We start from the raw sequence: 8,456 nt of genomic DNA, 5'->3' as shown, positions 1-8,456 counted from the left end.
CCGGTATAGAGCAACGTGTTTTGTTATTTTGTTTAGATGCTCTGCATTTTCAGTCATGAAAAATCCTGCTCTTTCTTTGTTTTAGTGCATGTTTCCTCAGTCTAAAGGGTGATTGTTTTTGCTGCTAGAAGTATGTATGTGTGTGTGTGTGTGTGTGTGTGTGTGTGTGTGTGTGTGTGTGTGTGTGTGTGTGTGTGTGTGTGTGTGTGTTTGTAAGCACCTGAATACCACTACACGAGTATGAATACACACGTTTTATCCCACTACATTTTTTCTTCCCACTACATGCACCCGTGTAGTGGGAAGTAAAATCGTTCGGAAACGTTATTTCTCATCGTACTTGATTCAAAAAATATAAAATCGCACTATGTTTGGGTTTCCGGTGTGTATGTGAAATTTTTGACACGCATCGTGGAGTCCATAAGAGTACTTTACACACTTTCCTCCATTGGATATAAATAGCGCATGCGCAATCGGAACTTCCTACTCGAAGATGGAAATAATTGTTTACAGTAAGTATCATTTTTTCTTCGATATCTAGGGAATTATATCATTCTATTCTAATAGATAAATCTGGTAAACGACTATAACAAGGTCAGGCATTGTCATTCCTGTTAAGTTTTTCACTGATAAGAGAACACGAGATCTAATTTTGACATCATGCGAATGCCATATTCATAATCAAAGAAGGGATCGTAACTTATTTAGAATTAAAATGTGTCTATTTTATTTCAAGATTTATTTAATTATGGAACAGATTATTACTTATATTTTAAGGGATATATCAGTACCTTCTTAGTGGCCGAAATTCGGCCCCATTCCTAATCAGAAATAGGTGATATTTCCTCAATTTAGCGGTATTTTTTCCCAACTGGTTAACACTGAGTCTATATTTAATTCTTTTAAATAAATAATATGTATTAAAAGCAAAATATGTGATCTTTTAACCTCAATCAGCATAGCTTTTATCATAATACCTGTTTATAAACATTCTGTAAACATTGCCAACTTTTAATCCTAATTTCCTCTATCTTTCTAAAAATCATAATGCTGTGTTCTGTGGAATCGTTATGCTGTTTCCACATACATGTTCTTGATTGATATACCTTTTCAATTGTACAATTTCATTAAAAATACGGATGAATTACGTTACATAATTATATTAATACAAACATATTAGGAAAAGTTACTTTTAAAAAGCGATTTAGTAGGAAATACTCATCGTCTGATTTTTATCATTAAAATGAAAAGTATGAGTTTTCTCATGGGGTTAAATTTCAAAATAAATGATATTAACTTAAGCTAATGGTGATTATTTCTTAATATTGTTACGATCTGAGATAAATTTGGGTACAGATAATGATCCAAAAAGATTTAGAGGGTTTCCTAAGTGATTAAGTGTACAGATTGATTTTAGAACGTTAAAATGAAAAGTATAAGTTTCCTCATCAGGGTCTAAGTTCAATAGGAGAGGATTTTTACTTAAACTAATGATGATTATTTCTTAGCATTAGTGTAGTTTAGGATAAATTAGGGTACAGATATTGATTTAAAAAATTTAGATGGTTTCCTAAGTGAATAAGTATACTGAATTCATAACGTTTAAATTAAAATTATGGGTTTCTTCATGGGAGTCTAAGTTCAATAAAAAAGGATTTTTACTTAAACTAATGGTGGTTATTTCTTAGTATTAGTGTAATTTAAGATAAATTAGGATACAAATATTGATTTAAAAAATTTAGGGGGGGGGGGGTTCCTAAATAAATACTATACTGATTTTAGAACGTTAAAATAAAAATTAAGAGTTTCCTTATGGAAGTCTAAGTTCAATAGGAAAAGATTTTTACTTAAACTAATGATGATTAATTCATAGTACCGGTATTAGTGTAATTTAGGATATTAGGGTACAAATATTGATTGAAAAAGATTTAGGGGGTGTCCTAAGTGATCAAGTATACTGATTTTATAACGTTAAAATGAAAATTATGGGTTTCCTCATGGGAGTCTAAATTTAACAGAAAAGGATTTAACTTACACAAATGGTGATTATTTCTTAGTATTAGTGTAATTTAGAATTAATTAAGGTACAAATATTGATTGAAAAAGATTTAAGGGGTTTCCTAAGTGATTTAGTATACTGATTTAAGAGCGTTAAAATGAAAAGTATGAGTTTCCTCATGGGGGTCTAAGTTCAATAGGATAGGATTTTTACTTAAACTAATGATGAATATTTCCTAGTTTTAGTGTAGTTTAGGATAAATTAGGGTACAAATATTGATTGAAAAAGATTTAGGGGGTGTCCTTAGTGATCAAGTATACTGATTTTATAACGTTAAAATGAAAAGAGTGGGTTTCCTCATGGGAGTCTAAATTTAACAGAAAAGGATTTAACTTACACAAATGGTGATTATCTCTTAGTATAAGTGTAATTTAGGATAAATAAGGGTACAAATATTGATTGAAAAAGATTTAAGGGGTTTCCTAAGTGATTTAGTATACTGATTTAAGAGCGTTAAAATGAAAAATATAAGTTTCCTCATCAGGGTCTAAGTTCAATAGGAGAGGATTTTTACTTAAACTAATGATGATTATTTTTTAACATTAGTATAGTTTAGGATAAATTAGGGTACAAATATTGATTGAAAAAGATTTAGACGGTTTCCTAAGTGAATAAGTATACTGAATTCATAACGTTTAAATTAAAATTATGGGTTTCTTCATGGGAGTCTAAGTTCAATAAAAAAGTATTTTTACTTAAACTAATGGTGATTATTTCTTAGTATTAGTGTAATTTAAGATAAATTAGGATACAAATACTGATTTAAAAAATTTAGGGGGGGTTTCCTAAATAAATACTACACTGATTTTAGAACGTTAAAATGAAAATTAAGGGTTTCCTTATGGAAGTCTAAGTTCAATAGGAAAGGATTTTTACTTAAACTAATGATGATTAATTCATAGTATTAGTGTAATTTAAGATAAATTAGGGCACAAACATTGATTGAAAAAGATTTAGGGGTGTCCTAAGTGATCAAGCATACTGATTTTATAACGTTAAAATGAAAATTATGGGTTTCCTCATGGGAGTCTAAATATAACAGAAAAGGATTTAACTTACACAAATGGTGATTATTTCTTAGTATTAGTGTAATTTAGAATTAATTAAGGTACAAATATTGATTGAAAAAGATTTAAGGGGTTTCCTAAGTGATTTAGTATACTGATTTAAGAGCGTTAAAATGAAAAGTATGAGTTTCCTCATGGAAGTCTAAGTTCAATAGGATAGGATTTTTACTTAAACTAATGATGAATATTTCCTAGTTTTAGTGTAGTTTAGGATAAATTAGGGTACAAATATTGATTGAAAAAGATTTAGGGGGTGTCCTTAGTGATCAAGTATACTGATTTTATAACGTTAAAATGAAAATTATGGGTTTCCTCATGGGAGTCTAAATTTAACAGAAAAGGATTTAACTTACACTAATGGTGATTATTTCTTAGTATTAGTGTAATTTAGAATTAATTAAGGTACAAATATTGATTGAAAAAGATTTAAGGGGTTTCCTAAGTGATTTAGTATACTGATTTAAGAGCGTTAAAATGAAAAGTATGAGTTTCCTCATGGAAGTCTAAGTTCAATAGGATAGGATTTTTACTTAAACTAATGATGAATATTTCCTAGTTTTAGTGTAGTTTAGGATAAATTAGGGTACAAATATTGATTGAAAAAGATTTAGGGGGTGTCCTAAGTGATCAAGTATACTGATTTTATAACGTTAAAATGAAAAGAGTGGGTTTCCTCATGGGAGTCTAAATTTAACAGAAAAGGATTTAACTTACACTAATGGTGATTATTTCTTAGTATTAGTGTAATTTAGGATAAATTAGGGTACAAATATTGATTGAAAAAGATTTAAGGGGTTTTCTAAGTGATTTAGTATACTGATTTAAGAGCGTTAAAATGAAAAATATAAGTTTCCTCATCAGGGTCTAAGTTCAATAGGAGAGGATTTTTACTTAAACTAATGATGATTATTTTTTAACATTAGTATAGTTTAGGATAAATTAGGGTACAAATATTGATTGAAAAAGATTTAGACGGTTTCCTAAGTGAATAAGTATACTGAATTCATAACGTTTAAATTAAAATTATGGGTTTCTTCATGGGAGTCTAAGTTCAATAAAAAAGTATTTTTACTTAAACTAATGGTGATTATTTCTTAGTATTAGTGTAATTTAAGATAAATTAGGATACAAATATTGATTTAAAAAATTTAGGGGGGGTTTCCTAAATAAATACTACACTGATTTTAGAACGTTAAAATGAAAATTAAGAGTTTCCTTATGGAAGTCTAAGTTCAATAGGAAAGGATTTTTACTTAAACTAATGATGATTAATTCATAGTATTAGTGTAATTTAAGATAAATTAGGGCACAAACATTGATTGAAAAAGATTTAGGGGTGTCCTAAGTGATCAAGCATACTGATTTTATAACGTTAAAATGAAAATTATGGGTTTCTTCATGGGAGTCTAAATATAACAGAAAAGGATTTAACTTACACTAATGGTGATTATTTCTTAGTATTAGTGTAATTTAGAATTAATTAAGGTACAAATATTGATTGAAAAAGATTTAAGGGGTTTCCTAAGTGATTTAGTATACTGATTTAAGAGCGTTAAAATGAAAAGTATGAGTTTCCTCATGGAAGTCTAAGTTCAATAGGATAGGATTTTTACTTAAACTAATGATGAATATTTCCTAGTTTTAGTGTAGTTTAGGATAAATTAGGGTACAAATATTGATTGAAAAAGATTTAGGGGGTGTCCTAAGTGATCAAGTATACTGATTTTATAACGTTAAAATGAAAAGAGTGGGTTTCCTCATGGGAGTCTAAATTTAACAGAAAAGGATTTAACTTACACTAATGGTGATTATTTCTTAGTATTAGTGTAATTTAGGATAAATTAGGGTACAAATATTGATTGAAAAAGATTTAAGGGGTTTTCTAAGTGATTTAGTATACTGATTTAAGAGCGTTAAAATGAAAAATATAAGTTTCCTCATCAGGGTCTAAGTTCAATAGGAGAGGATTTTTACTTAAACTAATGATGATTATTTCTTAACATTAGTATAGTTTAGGATAAATTAGGGTACAAATATTGATTGAAAAAGATTTAGACGGTTTCCTAAGTGAATAAGTATACTGAATTCATAACGTTTAAATTAAAATTATGGGTTTCTTCATGGGAGTCTAAGTTCAATAAAAAAGTATTTTTACTTAAACTAATGGTGATTATTTCTTAGTATTAGTGTAATTTAAGATAAATTAGGATACAAATATTGATTTAAAAAATTTAGGGGGGGTTTCCTAAATAAATACTACACTGATTTTAGAACGTTAAAATGAAAATTAAGAGTTTCCTTATGGAAGTCTAAGTTCAATAGGAAAGGATTTTTACTTAAACTAATGATGATTAATTCATAGTATTAGTGTAATTTAAGATAAATTAGGGCACAAACATTGATTGAAAAAGATTTAGGGGTGTCCTAAGTGATCAAGCATACTGATTTTATAACGTTAAAATGAAAATTATGGGTTTCCTCATGGGAGTCTAAATATAACAGAAAAGGATTTAACTTACACTAATGGTGATTATTTCTTAGTATTAGTGTAATTTAGAATTAATTAAGGTACAAATATTGATTGAAAAAGATTTAAGGGGTTTCCTAAGTGATTTAGTATACTGATTTAAGAGCGTTAAAATGAAAAGTATGAGTTTCCTCATGGGGGTCTAAGTTCAATAGGATAGGATTTTTACTTAAACTAATGATGAATATTTCCTAGTTTTAGTGTAGTTTAGGATAAATTAGGGTACAAATATTGATTGAAAAAGATTTAGGGGGTGTCCTAAGTGATCAAGTATACTGATTTTATAACGTTAAAATGAAAAGAGTGGGTTTCCTCATGGGAGTCTAAATTTAACAGAAAAGGATTTAACTTACACTAATGGTGATTATTTCTTAGCATTAGTGTAATTTAGGATAAATTAGGGTACAAATATTGATTGAAAAAGATTTAAGGGGTTTTCTAAGTGATTTAGTATACTGATTTAAGAGCGTTAAAATGAAAAATATAAGTTTCCTCATCAGGGTTTAAGTTCAATAGGAGAGGATTTTTATTTAAACTAATGATGATTATTTCTTAACATTAGTATAGTTTAGGATAAATTAGGGTACAAATATTGATTGAAAAAGATTTAGACGGTTTCCTAAGTGAATAAGTATACTGAATTCATAACGTTTAAATTAAAATTATGGGTTTCTTCATGGGAGTCTAAGTTCAATAAAAAAGGATTTTTACTTAAACTAATGGTGATTATTTCTTAGTATTAGTGTAATTTAAGATAAATTAGGATACAAATACTGATTTAAAAAATTTAGGGGGGTTTCCTAAATAAATACTATACTGATTTTAGAACGTTAAAATGAAAATTAAGGGTTTCCTTATGGAAGTCTAAGTTTAATAGGAAGGAACTTTTACTTATACTAATGATGAATATTTCTTACCATTAGTGTAATTTAGGATAAATTAGAGTACAAATATTGACTGAACAAAAATTTAAGGGGTTTCCTAAGTGAAAACATACTGATTTTAGAACGTTAAAATAAAAAGTATATGGTTTCCCTCATGGGGGTCTAAGTTCAATAGGAAGGAACTTTTACTTAAACTAATGGTGATTATTTCTTAGCATTAGTGTAGTTTAGGATAAATTAGGGTACAAATATTGATTGAGAAAGATTTTAGGGGTTTCCTAAGTGAATAAGCTGTATACTGATTTTAGAACGTTAAAATGAAAATTATGGGTTTCCTCAAGGGAGTCCAAGTTCAATAGTTAAGAATTTTTACTTAAACAAATGATGAATATTTCTTAGCATTAGTGTAATTAAGAATAAATTAATTAGGGTACAAAAATTGACTGAAAAAAAATTTAAGGGGTTTCCTAAGTAAAAACATACAGTACTCATGATTTTAGAACGTTAAAATAAAAAGTATGGTTTTCCTCATGGGGGTCTAAGTTCAAAAGGAAAGAACTTTTACTTAAACTAATGGTGACTATTTCTAAGTGTTAATGTAGCTAAGGATAAATTAGGGTACAAATATTGATTGAAAAAGAATTAAGGGTTTAAGTATACTGATTTTATAACATTAAAATGAAAAGTATGAGTTTCCTCATGGGAGTCCAAGTTCAACAGGAATGGATTTTGACTTAAACCAATGGTTATTTTTTCTTAGTGTTTATGTAATAAAGTATTATAAATTAGGGAATAAATATTGACTGAAAAATATTCAGGGGGTTTCCGAAGTGAATAAGAATACTGATTTAAGAATGTTGAATGAAAATTATGGGTTTCCTCATGGGAGTCTAAATTTAACAGGAAAGGATTTTACCTAAACTAGTGGTGATAATTTTTTAGCATTAGTGTAATTTAAGATAAATTAGGGTACAAATATTGATTGAAAAAGATTTAAGGGGTTTCCTATGTGATTAAGTATACTGAGTTTAGAACGTTAAAATGAAAAGAGTGGGTTTCTTCATGGGGGTCTAAGTTCAACAGGAAAGGATTTCTACTTAAACTAATGGTGATTATTTCTTAGTATTAGTGTAATTTAGGATTAATTAGGGTACAAATATTGATTGAAAATGATTTAAGGGGTTTCCTAAGTGATTTAGTTTACTGATTTTATAACGTTAAAATGAAAAGAATGATTTTCCTCATGGGTGTGTAAGTTCAATAGGAAAGGATTTTTACTTAAACTAATGGTAATTATTACATAGTATTTGTGTAATTTAGGTTAAATAAGGGTACAAATATTGATTTAAATAAATTTAGGGAGTTTCCTTAGTGATCAAGTATACTGCATTTATAGCGTTAAAATTAAAAGTATAAATTTACTCATGGGGGTCTAAGTTCAACAGGAAAGGATTTTTACTTAAACTAATGGTGAATATTTCTTAGTGTTAATGTAATTTAAGACAAATCAGGGTAGAAGTAAAGATCCAAGAATATTTATGAGGTTTTTGGAGTGAATAAGTAAACTGAATTTTTAACGTTGAAATGAAAAGCATGGGTGTCCTCATGGAGGTCTATTTAGTTTAATAGGAAAGGATTTTTATTTAAACTATAATGGTGATATAGGTTTTTTTTTTATTTTTTAATAATCAATTACATGTACATAATGTATACTGATTTTTTCAAGTTAAAAGCAAAAGATATTGGTTTCCTCATGGGGTCCAATACTTTACAAAAGGATTATTTTATATACTCACGCTGATTATTTCGTTGCATTAATGAACTCAACATGTAACCAATATTATTCTTCTTTTTTACATTTTATTTTAGAGACTCAAAACCAAAAATTTTGTTTGCAAATAGTGACTGATGTGCCTTAT

General features: G+C 28.1%; 1 long non-coding RNA gene across 1 annotated transcript in view; it reads left to right on the top strand.

The window, feature by feature from the left end:
• The first annotated feature begins 358 nt into the window (after nt 1–358).
• Nucleotides 359–8,456, top strand: part of LOC117688221 (uncharacterized) — a 12,646-nt gene continuing 4,548 nt past the window's right edge. Inside the window, exons 1-2 of the long non-coding RNA XR_010710690.1 lie at nt 359–512; nt 8,407–8,456. The exon at nt 8,407–8,456 is cut by the window's right edge and continues 31 nt beyond it. This is a non-coding gene — a long non-coding RNA (uncharacterized lncRNA). The remainder of the gene's footprint in view (nt 513–8,406) is intronic.

The sequence above is a fragment of the Magallana gigas genome, chromosome 2 (genome assembly GCF_963853765.1).
Source record: "Magallana gigas chromosome 2, xbMagGiga1.1, whole genome shotgun sequence".
NCBI classification, from domain to species: Eukaryota; Metazoa; Mollusca; class Bivalvia; order Ostreida; family Ostreidae; genus Magallana; species Magallana gigas.
This window is presented reverse-complemented; position numbering and strand designations above follow the sequence as displayed.